This window comes from Taeniopygia guttata, chromosome W, assembly GCF_048771995.1.
Source record: "Taeniopygia guttata chromosome W, bTaeGut7.mat, whole genome shotgun sequence".
Taxonomy (NCBI): Eukaryota; Metazoa; Chordata; class Aves; order Passeriformes; family Estrildidae; genus Taeniopygia; species Taeniopygia guttata.
In genome coordinates this window covers 2,929,855-2,943,976 of record NC_133064.1, presented here as the reverse complement: position 1 = coordinate 2,943,976, position 14,122 = coordinate 2,929,855, and the positions used below count along the sequence as shown (strand labels likewise).

Genomic DNA, 14,122 nt, shown 5'->3' with positions numbered 1-14,122 from the left:
CCTCTCTGCACATCAATTAAAAATCCTCTTAACAAGGAACTGCATTTTGTTTGAGATCAAATGCCTCGTCCAAAGCTGTATCAATCATGTAGAGCTAATTAGTGGGTCTGCTTTATATCATTTGTTTTACTTTATTATTCTATTATACACTTCCTAATGAAACCAATTGAACGATTTTGAAATCTTTGTTCAATTAATTGAAGGCTTAAAGGCCAGCTTGCATTTTTTTGGCTTTAATAAGCATAGATGTGAAGGGAAATATATCTATTTCTTTTGGGTTTTATATCTATTTTTTCTGGAATTAACCGGGGAGGGTTGGAGCTTTCCAGAATTCCCGGGAAATTCAGCGTGGCTCCGTCGGGAGAGGAGCAGGAATTCCGTGCAGCCACCGTGAACGTTTCTCAGCTAAATCAAACTGACAAATCAGCAGATGCTGAGGAGCTCACAGCAAATGGACTGAGTTCCCTTTTTCATATGGAGAAGGAGGGTAAAAATAAGAATGACTTTCACATGCCATCAGATTGCTTGGGAGAAATCAAAGGATATTATAGAAGCAGTGGAGCGGAGGGAATTCGGATTTAGAGCTGTCAAAATCTCCTAATATAAAAATCTGTTTTTCGGTTGGTTACCAGCCGTGTTTAAAGGGTCAGTGAGAGGGACTGGGAGCAATCCTTGGAGCTCATGTTGGATGTTTTTTGTGCACACAGGTCCAGCTGTTCCAGATGTGGTGCCAGAAAAACATCCTGAGTGCCCCACAGCCACCGATGCCCACACCAGGTAGGAAGGGCTGAGTTGGGGACATTTGGGACCCATCAGCACAGCCCAACTCCTCTGACTCTGAGCCTCACTCCCTTCCCAGATTAAAAAGGAAAAAAATCCCAAGTTGGGGATAAAAAACAGCCCTGTGTCCTCACACGGGTTTTGGGGACAGCACTTTGTGCAATCCGGATAAAGAGAGGGACGGTCCCCTCCTGCTCTCCTTCCCCTCAGCCATGTGGAAATTAATTTGGAGCAAAGTGTAAAATGAGAATATTTTTGTGATCTAGGTCCCATTATTTAATTTAATTCTACAAAGCAGGGAACAGGAGACAGATGCAGGAGAGAGCTCGAGAGGCAGTGAAGGACATTGTTGGGCTCTGTTCCTCTGAAGAGCCAATTATTACCTTCAAGTCCTTTAGTTTCAGGGATAAAAGTGGGAGCCTTTCATCTGCAGAATTCGAGTGCCAGTCCTCCAGGCAGACCAAAGCCACGTGGTGGCTTCTTTTCCTCCTTAATGCATTATTCTGGAATGGGATTATTAAACATTTCTGAATGGAGAATTTAAATTTGTGGCATTGACAGCTGATTAATTTTTTTTTAAATAAGAAAAAAAATTCGCTCATGGTTAAAAATATAAATGAAAGCTTTTAAGGGAATCTCCAAGGAAAAAAACAATGGTTGTTGTTTTCCCCGTTTTTACCCATCCATATCCATCCATACCCATCTGCACCCATCCATACCCATCCATATCCATCCACACCCATCCATATCCATCCATACCCATCCATACCCATCCATATCCATCCATATCCATCCATACCCATCCATACCCATCCATACCCATCCATACCCATCCATATCCATCCATACCCATCCATATCCATCCATATCCATCCATACCCATCCACACCCATCCATACCCATCCATATCCATCCATATCCATCCATATCCATCCATACCCATCCATATCCATCCATACCCATCCATACCCATCCATATCCATCCATATCCATCCATATCCATCCACACCCATCCATACCCATCCATATCCATCCATACCCATCCATACCCATCCATATCCATCCATACCCATCCATACCCATCCATATCCATCCATATCCATCCATACCCATCCATACCCATCCATACCCATCCATACCCATCCATACCCATCCACACCCATCCATATCCATCCATATCCATCCATATCCATCCATACCCATCCATATCCATCCATATCCATCCATACCCATCCATACCCATCCATACCCATCCATATCCATCCATATCCATCCATACCCATCCATGTCCATCCATATCCATCCATATCCATCCATACCCATCCACACCCATCCATATCCATCCATATCCATCCATATCCATCCATACCCATCCATACCCATCCATATCCATCCATATCCATCCATACCCATCCATACCCATCCACACCCATCCATATCCATCCATACCCATCCATACCCATCCATATCCATCCATATCCATCCATGTCCATCCATATCCATCCATACCCATCCATACCCATCCATACCCATCCATATCCATCCATATCCATCCATACCCATCCATATCCATCCATACCCATCCATACCCATCCATACCCATCCATATCCATCCATATATATTGTTATATAGGGTTATAGGGGTTTAAGGCTTCTCATTGCTGCCCACCCGTGGAGGGACACCCCATGGGGAAATGCAGCACCCTATAACCCTATATAACCCTATATAACAACCTCTGGGGAATGGGGTCCTGCAGCACCTTGCAGCCCTTCACAGGGATTTGGGAATCAGAGGGATTAGGGGTTTAGCTGTAACTCTGCAGCTCCAAACTCCTAATTTCCCAAAATCTCCACGATCTTACAGCACCCATCAGATTTCCCCAGACTGTTAATCCCACAGTTCATCCTTCCCTGGGCTTTTCTAGAGGCTGGGCAATGTAATCCTAATTTAATCCTGGTTGGAAGGCGCAGGGATGCACTGGGAAGGTCCCCACGTGCTGTGGGGTTTGGGTGAGCTCAGGGTTAGGTGGTGCAGGGTTTGTTTGGGGTTTGGGAGGTAAATAGGAACACAGCCAAAAAATCTGCCATCCCAAAAAGCAGTGGAAAAGGAAGGCAGAGGTCTCAACCTCCGGCGCACTCACTGGAGCGGGATTTAGGGATTTTTCGGGATTAGTGGGATGGATCACCTCACTTCCCCCGAAGATTCGGCGCCGCTAAGCCGCTCTAATGACGAACAATCCTTTTTATTAACGGGGCTAAAAATAGCAGCTGCAGCCAGCCTTACATAAAGCAGCAGTGCCATGTGCCAGCCCTGAGAGCCGCTGCGGGGAGGGAGAGGGGGCAGGTGGGCTTCAGCTGCTCTCAGCCTCATGGGGGTTCTGGGCTGGGGGATTGTGGGCACACATGGGGTCCCTGCCTGGTTCTACCCCTCAGCTGCCCCTCTTGGTGTGACAGTCACCTTTTTTTCCAGGAGTTGTAGGGGACACAGGATCCTCACTGCTCCAGGGAACATCTGAGCTCCTCCTGCTCCAGTTGTGCCTTCGGGAATCAGCCCAACACCGGGATGGACAAAAGAGGGAATTGTGTCACTCCTGAGAGAAACCTGGTGTCGAAATCTGTGGGTATTGATGATTCCCAGATTGTAGAAAGTCTCTGTCTGTCAGCCCCCCTGCCAAAGAAGAAATCATAATTAATCTGTGCTGGTTTCAAGGTTGTTTATTCTGTTTATCTCTAACATGTTCTGCAGCTCTGTCCTGCAGGGCAGCGTGTGGGGCTCTGCCCTCAGTGGGATGTTACAAACATTATATATTTAAAACTACCTGTGCTGTATTTAAAATAACGTGCCAATATAACATCCCTCAGTGGGATGTTACAAACATTATATATTAAAAACTACCTGTGCTATATTTACAATAACGTGCCAATATAACATTATATATTAAAAACTATGTGTGCTACATTTACAATAATGTGTCAATGTAACACCCCTCAGTGGGATGTTACAAACATTATATATTAAAAACTATGTGTGCTACATTTACAATAATGTGTCAATGTAACATCCCTCAGTGGGATGTTACAAACATTATATATTAAAAACTATGTGTGCTATATTTACAATAACGTGCCAATATAACACCCCTCAGTGGGATGTTACAAACATTATATACCACAAACTATCTGTGCTACATTTACAATAACATGTCAATATAACATCCCTCAGTGGGATGTTACAAACATTATATATTAAAAACTATCTGTGCTATATTTACAATAATGTGCCAATATAACATTATATACCAGAAACTACCTGTGCTGGATTTACAATAATGTGCCAATATAACACCCCTCAGTGGGATGGTACAAACATTATATATTAAAAACTATCTGTGCTATATTTACAATAATGTGCCAATATAACATCCCTCAGTGGGATGTTACAAACATTATATATTTAAAACTATCTGTACTATATTTACAATAACGTGCCAATATAACACCCCTCAGTGGGATGTTACAAACATTATATATTAAAAACTACGTGTGCTACATTTACAATACCATGCCAATATAACCTCCCTCAGTGGGATGTTACAAACATTATATATTAAAAACTACCTGTACTATATTTACAATAATGTGCCAATATCTGTCACCTACGTTGGACAGTGTGTCCCCAGCCTGAACCAACAGAAAAATGCCAACACCACAATGAAACATGAAGGAGAAAAAGGACAAGACACACCCAATTTCCTCCATCTTGTCCCCTTTGAACCCCTAATCTAGAAACTTAAAATTTTACTTTTGCACCCGTGCCACACTTAATTATTAATTATATCAAACACTCAGAGCTGGTAATTGATCCTGTAAGATTGAAAACTCTTTTCCATGGACAGAGATCACAGCCAGTGTCTCTGGGGCTCTGTCCAGGGGGTTCTGACCCTGCCTGAAGCACCTCAAAAGGCTGAAAGCTCTGCACCCCAACCCTGGACAGCTTCTCCCAAGTCTCTGCTGCTCTGCAGAACTTCCAAATTAGCGGCGCAATCATGAGAGAAGGAATCGGAGCCTTCTCCAATCTGTCAAGTGCATTTTGCTGCATGATTAATTAGCAGAGCTGTGGCCAAGCCCGGGGTCCTGCTAAAGGCCATGCCCTTGACTTGCACCTGCCACTGATTGCAGAAAATGGATGTCTTCACTTCTCTCTGCTTTTTCCTCCCGTTTTTTGGGGTTTTTTTTTGGTGCAGCTGTTAAACTGCTTGAAGGAAATTTGATTTATCTGGACCAGAAATTTGAACTTCTTGTCTAATCTCAGAGAATGTAATTCTCTGCCTCGGCCTGAGTTATGGAAGCAATATTTTAGGATTTTTTGGAAAGCTGTGATAATTTGACGTGATTTCTGTTCCTTGTTTAGGAGCTGGGATGTGCCTGAGCTCTACGGCCTCCACGAGGTGCTGGAGTGGGATCTGCGAAGGGTGAGTGGGGGAAACCCCCAAAAAAATTGTGATTTTTGCCTGTTGAATCCAGTGGAGGAGTGAAGGAAAATAAGTTTTTACCCTTGGTGTTGAATTTTGTGGCAGAGACCGAGGGAAAACCAAAGGAACGCTGTTCCCCCGACCCCGTGGGAAACAGCCTCAGCTGATGGACAATTGTGACTCAAACAAATCGAGTGTGACAGGAAAAAAAAGGCAAATCTTGACTGGATTTGCTTCCCAGGAATGACACGAAGTCAAGTATCTTATTAAGTTCAAGAGAATTACATTTTCCATGCTCCAGCGAGAGACACGGGCCCTTTGGAAAATCATAATGAACGGCTTTCTGCCGCCCTCATTTACATACCTTTGATAAATGGCTGTAACCAGATTAGGGAGATAAAATAACCAGTCTATTAATTACAGTGATTATTATTTAATAGAAAATGGGATTCCGGCCGGGAAGAGGGAGGCTTAGCAATGCATTATATGGATGTGGAGGTTTATCTTTAGGAGTAAGATAAGTGTCCGGCTCTTCTGCAATCCAAAGAATATGTTCATTACCTGGGCAAGATTTATAAGTATAATTGAGGGTAATATTTGAAAACTTATTTGGTGGATGAGGCAGGGCTGCTGCTTTAATTAAGGTGGGTAAATGCCTTCATGGAGTTATCCAATTTGTAGGGAAATTAGTGGTTAATTTGCAGAGTTTGGGAGATGTAACGGGGTGTTGTCTACAGCCCTGTGTGTGTTTTAGGGCTGTCCCCAGGCTCAGGTGGCTCTGGGCTGCTCAGGACAGCATTTCCCAGAGGAGCTTTGTCTGGAGCACTGTCCCGTGTCCCACGTCCTGCCAGTGGGGAAGGGAATGAAAGATAAATGGTGCCATCTGTGCCCGCACATGCCACGGCGGCAAGGGAGGCGAAATGCTAAGTAGAGCACGAGACGTGTCTGCCAGAGTCACCTATGCATAAAATGAGCCATCCTCGGGTTCCTCCAGCTCTGTGTCCCCTGTCCTCCTCCTCGTTGCTCTGTCACCTCTCCCGGAGCTGTTGTCACCTCTGCCAGAGCTGCAGCCCCAATCCTGTCCTGCCCGGTGCTGTTATCCACCTGCAGAAATCTGGAATCGCTCAGAAATGCTCCCAAACTGGGATGGAACCCACCCCTCTTCCCCCTACAAACACCTCACACACAACTTCCAACCCCAGACGTTCCTGCCACGAGAAATCAGGAGTAGTGCTGGTTAATAATAAACCAGGCAGCAGAAAAAAGAACAGATTGCAGTGGGAATTACTGTCTTTCCCCAGCTTTGAGGGGTTGGCTCATGGGGGGGCTTTTTTGGGTTTGTCGCTGTTGTTTTTATAGCTGAGAGATCCCAGCTGGGGCTGAGAATTTGTGTGTGTGTGTGGGGAGTTATTTTCCTCCCTGTCTGTGCAGATAGCAGCACAGGATGGGCAGGAATATCCCAAATCCAGCAGGAAAACAGGGAATTCCTGCTGGATTTAGGAATCTCCCCAATCCAGCAGGAAAACAGGGAATTCCTGCTGGATTTAGGAATTCCCACATCTTCCCAATCCAGCAGGAAAACAGGGAGTTCCTGCTGGATTTAGGGATCCCAGAATCTCCCCAATCCAGCAGGAAAACAGGGAGTTCCTGCTGGATTTAGGGATCCCAGAATCTCCCCAATCCAGCAGGAAAACAGGGAGTTCCTGCTGGATTTAGGGACATTCAGAATCTCCCCAATCCAGCAGGAAAACAGGGAGTTCCTGCTGGATTTAGGAATCTCCCCAATCCAGCAGGAAAACAGGGAGTTCCTGCTGGATTTAGGAATTCCCAGAATCTCCCCAATCCAGCAGGAAAACAGGGAGTTCCTGCTGGATTTAGGAATTCCCAGAATCTCCCCAATCCAGCAGGAAAACAGGGAGTTCCTGCTGGATTTAGGAATTCCCAGAATCTCCCCAGTCCAGCAGGAAAACAGGGAATTCCTGCTGGATTTAGGGACATTCAGAATCTCCCCAATCCAGCAGGAAAACAGGGAGTGCCTGCTGGATTTAGGAATCTCCCTAATCCAGCAGGAAAACAGGGAGTTCCTGCTGGATTTAGGAATCTCCCCAATCCAGCAGGAAAACAGGGAGTTCCTGCTGGATTTAGGAATTCCCACATTTTCCCAATCCAGCAGGAAAACAGGGAGTTCCTGCTGGATTTAGGGACTCCCAGAATCTCCCCAATCCAGCAGGAAAACAGGGAGTTCCTGCTGGATTTAGGAATTCCCAGAATCTCCCCAATCCAGCAGGAAAACAGGGAGTTCCTGCTGGATTTAGGGACTCCCAGAATCTCCCCAATCCAGCAGGAAAAAAGGGAGTTCCTGCTGGATTTAGGGACTCCCAGAATCTCCCCAATCCAGCAGGAAAACAGGGAGTTCCTGCTGGATTTAGGGACTCCCAGAATCTCCCCAATCCAGCAGGAAAACAGGGAATTCCTGCTGGGATTAGGAATTCCCAGAATCTCCCCAATCCAGCAGGAAAACAGGGAGTTCCTGCTGGATTTAGGAATTCCCACATTTTCCCAATCCAGCAGGAAAACAGGGAGTTCCTGCTGGATTTAGGAATTCCCAGAATCTCCCTAATCCAGCAGGAAAACAGGGAATTCCTGCTGGATTTAGGGACTCCCAGGGGAGGAAGGATCATTCCCATTTCCTTGCTAAAGTGAAGGGGAAAAAATAGGAAAACCAGGTGCTTTAAAATTTTCCAAGGCACAAACTAAATGACAAAACGCAGGAGCATTTCATTGTTTGAGTTTGGAATAAAAGACGGATAATTAGGAAATTGGGAGTCTATTAATTTCCCAAATTTACTCAGGCACGAAGCACTGAGCTCTGGTGATATTTGCTTACCTCGTCATTATGCAAAAATATATTAGCTAATTATTTTGACTAATGCAATTAAGATATGCATATTTAGCATAAACCCCACAATAGAAACGTTCCAGTCAGCAGTTGTTGGGTTGTACTCGCAGGAGAGGGAAAAGGCAAAGGAGGTGGCACAGAGGCTGTGCCAAACCCGTGCCAGGCACACTGAGGGCACTCATGGGATGCCTTCAGCTGGTTCTGGGCACGCTGTGCCAGCGGTGCCATGCCCAGATCCCCCTCAGCTCTCCTGGAGCTTCTCCTCTCCAGGTGAGCTCTGCAAAGCTCTGCAACATCCTCCTGCCTCTTTATTTCTCCTGTGCCCGTTTCCCTCATGGGCAGCTCAGCTTGGGATGCCAACCTGGCACTGCTGGCACTGCCCAGGGCACAGAGGGATGGGAATTTCCCTCTGCTCCCCAGGAAATGTGGGAATCTTTGGGTGTCTCTGCCCGGCTAATTCCTGCCGAGCCATGTGGGCTGTCAAATGGCTTCTGCTGTATTTTGTTGGCCTTTCAAATATTTCTCCGAGAGTGGGATGTACCATCTGCCGGCCAATCTGGCTGTGTGTGCGACGGCACAGCTCCCAGCGCCGCACCCATGGGTGCCCGGCACCCTCCAGCACCCTGCCCGTGCCCTGCACCCACAGAGCACCATCCTCACCCCAAAATCCGCTCCTGATCAGAGGCATCAAAATTCAACTTTTTCCTCCCAGACTTTCCACGACGACACCTTGGAAGAGTTGAAGGGATCAAGGAATGGACTTGCAGGTGGAACTTCTTCCCCAGCAGCTCCAAAACTCCAGGAACAAACAGCAGATCTAAGAATTAGAATTGGATTTAGGGAAGTTTTAGGCCCTGGTGCTAGAACACTGAAAAATCCACATGCAGTGATTTTATCTCCCCCTCCCAACGCTTTACTTTTATTCTTTATTATTTTACAGACACGATGGAGCAGCTTGGGGGCAGATTACTCAATGTAAATCCCATTAAGGCTCCTCCGAGCTGTGGCACACATCTGACAGGGATCTCCAGGAAGCTGCAGGGAAACTTAATCGGGAATTACACCCTCTAAATACCCGCCGAGGAGAGAGTGAGTGGACTTTTCAAACCCAAAGCCGTTAATCTGCTTAGGTAATGAGGGGGAAAGCAGCCGAGATGGTGCTTATCCCGTTCTCCACTTCATCACCGTCCCAGATATTTGTTACACACCCCAAAAAGGGAAAATCAGCAAAGAAACCTTTTCCTTGTCCTTTCCCCTTAATGAATTCCACACAGAGCTCAGGAGGGAGGAGAGCTCAGCACAGGGCAGCAGATCCCAGGGGAACTGGGGCTCCTGGAACTCCAGAATTCCAAGGTTGGAATGCCACAGGAAAGGGCCCAAATGGCAGCAGAGATCACTGCAATGATTAACAAATCATTTCATGATTAAGAGAGAGTTATTAAGGTCAGACAGCTGCACACAGACTCATCTTCCAATGATGGGGAATCCCCAGGTGGATGGTGGGGAAAAATAAAAAAAAAAGGCAAGGCAAAATTCAGCTGGGCTTTGCTGGGAAAGGACACAGCTCCAAGCGCTGATTCCTTTTTTTTGGGAATATTCCAGAGCCTGTTTCCGAGGGAAACAGTCTGGGTTGTGTCTGGGCTGAGCACACACAGCTCTGTGGAATCAGGGCCTGACAGGAATGTCACACATGTGGGACACATGTGGGACACACCTGTGGCACGCACGCCACGGGGCTGGAGGAGGGAGAAGCACCGGGAAGAACTCAGAGGAGTTCATGGTTTGGCTTTCCATCGCAATTTTGCCTAATTAGTCTCCAATAATTAATGCTGCGAGCGCAGCGGAGATGGAATCAGACAAAATGCCGGTGAGGAAGCCCCATGGAAGCCATCCGTCTTTGGGTAGTAATGATTATGTTCTTTTTTATTATTAAAGATCCCATTAGAAAGAATTTATGATTTTTCCCCTTTGCGAGAGAGAAACAATCAACATTCCGTTGGCTGCTCCCGGTTTCGGTGCAGGATCTGTAATTAGGCACAGTTAAAAAGAGATTTTGCCTGAATGGCTTTTGGGGGAACATTACATCCAAATTACAGGGAAAATACGCTCCCAATAAATAACTCCAATCCACTCGGCCTGCACAAACATTGGATCCAGAGAAGTTCCATTGAAGGTGGGGATTCAGCTTTCATTTGCAGGAAAGATGTAGTGAGGAACCTTTTCCATCCTCACTCAAATAGAATTGTTGATTTGCATCCACCTTTGGAATCAAAATCAAACATTTGCCCTGGCTTGGCCCCCGTTTAATTAAAATGATGAGAACGGGCGATAGGCTTTTGGTCTGAGGCAAAAAGGATGCACAGCCCTGAAATTTGGAACAAACATAAAAAAAATGGTGAAAGGCATGGTTGGAAGTGATAAGAAATGCCAAGACTATGTATTACATGGGATCACGGGATGAAAATAGAAAATATCCTGAAAAAAATCCTGCTGTAGGAAGGGCTGGATTGGATTAGCGGCTTTATGGATAATGTCTGCCCAGGCTCATCCCCCAGCCGAGGGGCCAGACAGGGAAAAAATGGGAATTTTCCCTCAAATACGGGCTGGAAGAACAAATTTGCATTTGTGAGCACAGATTCATTTCTTTAATTGGGAGTTTAATGCATTTAAGGATAACAACTGCTCGTTCCATTTCGGGACCGAGGGTTCCCTCCCTGCCATTCCCACCCCTCTGGCTCCAGGGATTTATTTCAGGTAAACTGAGGGGTTTTTAAACTTTCTTTTAAAACCTGTCATTTCAAACAGCTGTTCAAAGAGCTGATTGAAATCAAAGTTTTTTTTCCCCAAGACCAAATCACCGCTCGAACAGCTGAGCTATTTTTAGCCCCAAAGCTCTGCACTTTGAAGCTGCAGTAAAATAAAGAACAAAGGACCCAGTTTCAGAGTCTGGGCTCTGCTGCCCTTACAGGACCATTTTCAGAGCAGCTCCACGGGGGGAAATTCCTCTCGGGAAGAGGTTTTCTCCACAGCCCATCCCCTTTCCTACAGCGCCACGAGAGAGGGTTTTATTTTCATTTCTGAATGCTTTGATGTCCGGGGACTTGGCTCTTGTACAGCCCCAAATTCCAGCAGGAGGGAAGGGTTCCCAGGATTTGTAACTTGATTTCACGGTGTGCGTTCCTCTCACGGGGAACCGCTGATTTCCCATGGGATTTTCTCCTGATCTTGGGTTTGCTGCTGTCCCAGGAGTCACACCCTGTCATCTGCTGTGGGAAGGACTGCTGGATTCCCTACAAACCCAACTCCCAATTTCCTAATTATCCGTCTTTTATTCCAAACTCAAACAATGAAATGCTCCTGCGTTTTGTCATTTAGTTTGCGCCTTGGAAAATTTTAAAGCACCTGTTTTTCCTATTTTTTTCCCCTTCACTTTAGCAAGGAAATGGGAATGATCCGTCCTCCCCTTCCCTGTTTTAGGCACTCAGAGTGGAGCATCACAAAGCCCCGAATTTCCTTATTTCCAGAGGCACCCCAACAATTTCAGAACCAGGCACTTGGAGCAAAATCCCTTCAAACTCCTTCCCAGGGGAAGTTCAGGGAAACAATTCCCTCCTGAAAGAGTGAGGAAAAACCTTGGAGAGCAGGCAGGATGAAAAACCCTGCGGATGTGGCACTTGGGGACACCAGTCAGTGCTGGGAATGGTTCAACTTGGGGGTCTTGGAAGGATTTTCCAACCTTCCATGGCAGGAAAAAAAAACCCAGCAGGCACTCCCTGTTTTCCTGCTGGATTGGGGATATTCCTGCCCATCCTGTTCCAAAGCATTGCTGGGAACATTAAGGGGGCAGGAGCGTCACCCCAAACATTGCTGGGAACATTAAGGGGGCAGGAGCATCACCCCAAACATTGCTGGGAACATTAAGGGGAGCAGGAATATCACCCCAAACATTGCTGGGAACATTCCAACGAGTATTTGCGTGTGATATTTGAAATCCTAACCCCAGAAGAAAACCATCAGGCAATAACATCCTGTTTTTCCACACACAGCCTCCCGCTTCCCCAGCAGTGGGAAAACTCCTCATTCCTCAGCGCTGGGAGCAAATATTTTTCCAGCAACATCAGCACATGGAAAGCGTTTCGCACATCTCAAACCTTCCCAGCACGTTGTTTTGGGGATAAAACACAACCTGTCACAGCGAGCCCTGAGGGACAGCTGGGCTGGTGGCCTTCAGCTGGGGACTTCAGGTGGCATTTGGGCAGGGAATTTTCCCTGGCACAGGGGGCACAGAGCAGCTGTGGCTGTGGCAGTGCCTGAGGCTGGGCTGGATGGGGAGGCACAGCCTGGGACAGCAGCGGTGGCAGTGCCATGGGTCATTGTCACTGTCCTTGTCACTGTCCCTGTCCCCGTCCCCGTCCCTTTCCCGCCCTCAGGCGGCGCCGGCCACAAGATGGCGCTCTTACCTCTCGCTCTCCCCTCACGGAGCGGCGGGAAACGGCGGTGCCCTCACGGACCGGCGGTGCCCTCACGGAGAGGCGGCTGTGCCCTCACGGAGAGGCGGCTGTGCCCTCACGGAGCGGCTGTGCCCTCACGGAGCGGCTGTGCCCTCACGGAGCGGCTGTGCCCTCACGGACCGGCTGTGCCCTCACGGAGCGGCGGCTGTGCCCTCACGGAGCGGCTGTGCCCTCACGGAGGAGCGGCTGTGCCCTCACGGAGGAGCGGCTGTGCCCTCACGGACCGGCGGTGCCCTCACGGAGAGGCTGTGCCCTCACGGAGCGGCTGTGCCCTCACGGAGCGGCGGCGGTGCCCTCACGGAGAGGCGGCTGTGCCCTCACGGAGCGGCTGTGCCCTCACGGAGAGGCGGCTCTGCCCTCACGGTGCGGCTGTGCCCTCACGGACCGGCTGTGCCCTCACGGAGGAGCGGCTGTGCCCTCACGGAGCGGCTGTGCCCTCACGGAGTGGCGGGAAACGGCTGTGCCCTCACGGAGGAGCGGCTGTGCCCTCACGGTTGTGCCCTCACGGTGCGCTGTGCCCTCACGGAGAGGCGGGAAACGGCTGTGCCCTCACGGAGGAGCGGCTGTGCCCTCACGGAGCGGCGGGAAACGGCTGTGCCCTCACGGAGCGGCTGTGCCCTCACGGAGTGGCGGTGCCCTCACGGAGAGGCGGGACGCAGTTTTCCCTCACGGTACCGGTTTTCCCTCATGGGACGAGGTTTTTCCCTCACGGGACGAGGTTTTTCCCTCACGGAATGAGGTTTGACCCTCACGGGACCCGGTTTTCCCCTCACGGAGGAGCGGGACCCGGTTTTCCCTCACAGGACCCGGTTTTCCCCTCACAGAGAGGCCGGACGCGATTTCCCCTCACGGGACGCGGTTTCCCCCTGTGGGACCCGGTTTTCCCTCACGGGACCCGGGTTTTCCCTCACGGGACGCGGTTTTCCCTCACGGGATGAGGTTTGTCCCTCACAGGACCGGTTTTTCCCTCACAGGACAAGGTTCTTACCTCAGGGGACGAGGTTTGTCCCTCTCGGGACCCGGTTTTCCCCTCACGGAGGAGCGGGACGCAGTTTTCCCTCACGGGACTGGTTTTCCCCTCATGGGGCGAGGTTTATCCCTCATGGGATGAAGTTTTTTCCCTCACAGGACAAGGTTTTTCCCTCAGGGCCGCGGTTTTCCCTCACGGGACCGGTTTTTCCCTCACGGGACCCGGTTTTCCCTCACAGGATGAGTTTTTTCCCTCACAGGACCGGTTTGTCCCTCACGGGACCGGTTTTTCCCTCACGGGACCGGTTTTTCCCTCACAGGACCAGTTTTTCCCTCACGGGACGAGTTTTTTCCCTCATGGGACCCGGTTTTCCCTCACAGGACGAGGTTTGTCCCTCACGGGACCCGGTTTTCCCCTCACGGAGGAGCGGGACGCAGTTTTCCCTCACGGGACGAGTTTTTTCCCTCAGGGCCGCGGTTTTCCCTCACGG

The 14,122-nt window shown here is 48.6% G+C and overlaps 2 long non-coding RNA genes across 3 annotated transcripts; one reads left to right on the top strand and one right to left on the bottom strand.

The window, feature by feature from the left end:
- Window positions 1-1,163: 1,163 nt before the first annotated feature.
- On the bottom strand, window positions 1,164-12,724 carry LOC140682137 (uncharacterized). 2 transcript variants are annotated; one of them, XR_012053401.1, is made up of 5 exons: window positions 12,612-12,724; window positions 8,812-8,968; window positions 6,211-6,356; window positions 3,239-3,448; window positions 1,164-1,283 (listed from the first exon to the last, which is right to left on the bottom strand). It is a non-coding gene; the product is annotated as an uncharacterized lncRNA (long non-coding RNA). The 2 variants fall into 2 exon arrangements; XR_012053402.1 differs by having other exon boundaries at window positions 8,851-8,968.
- LOC140682138 (uncharacterized) lies at window positions 4,776-11,503 on the top strand. The gene is made up of 2 exons (XR_012053403.1): window positions 4,776-5,252; window positions 9,092-11,503. It is a non-coding gene; the product is annotated as an uncharacterized lncRNA (long non-coding RNA).
- Window positions 12,725-14,122: the final 1,398 nt, after the last annotated feature.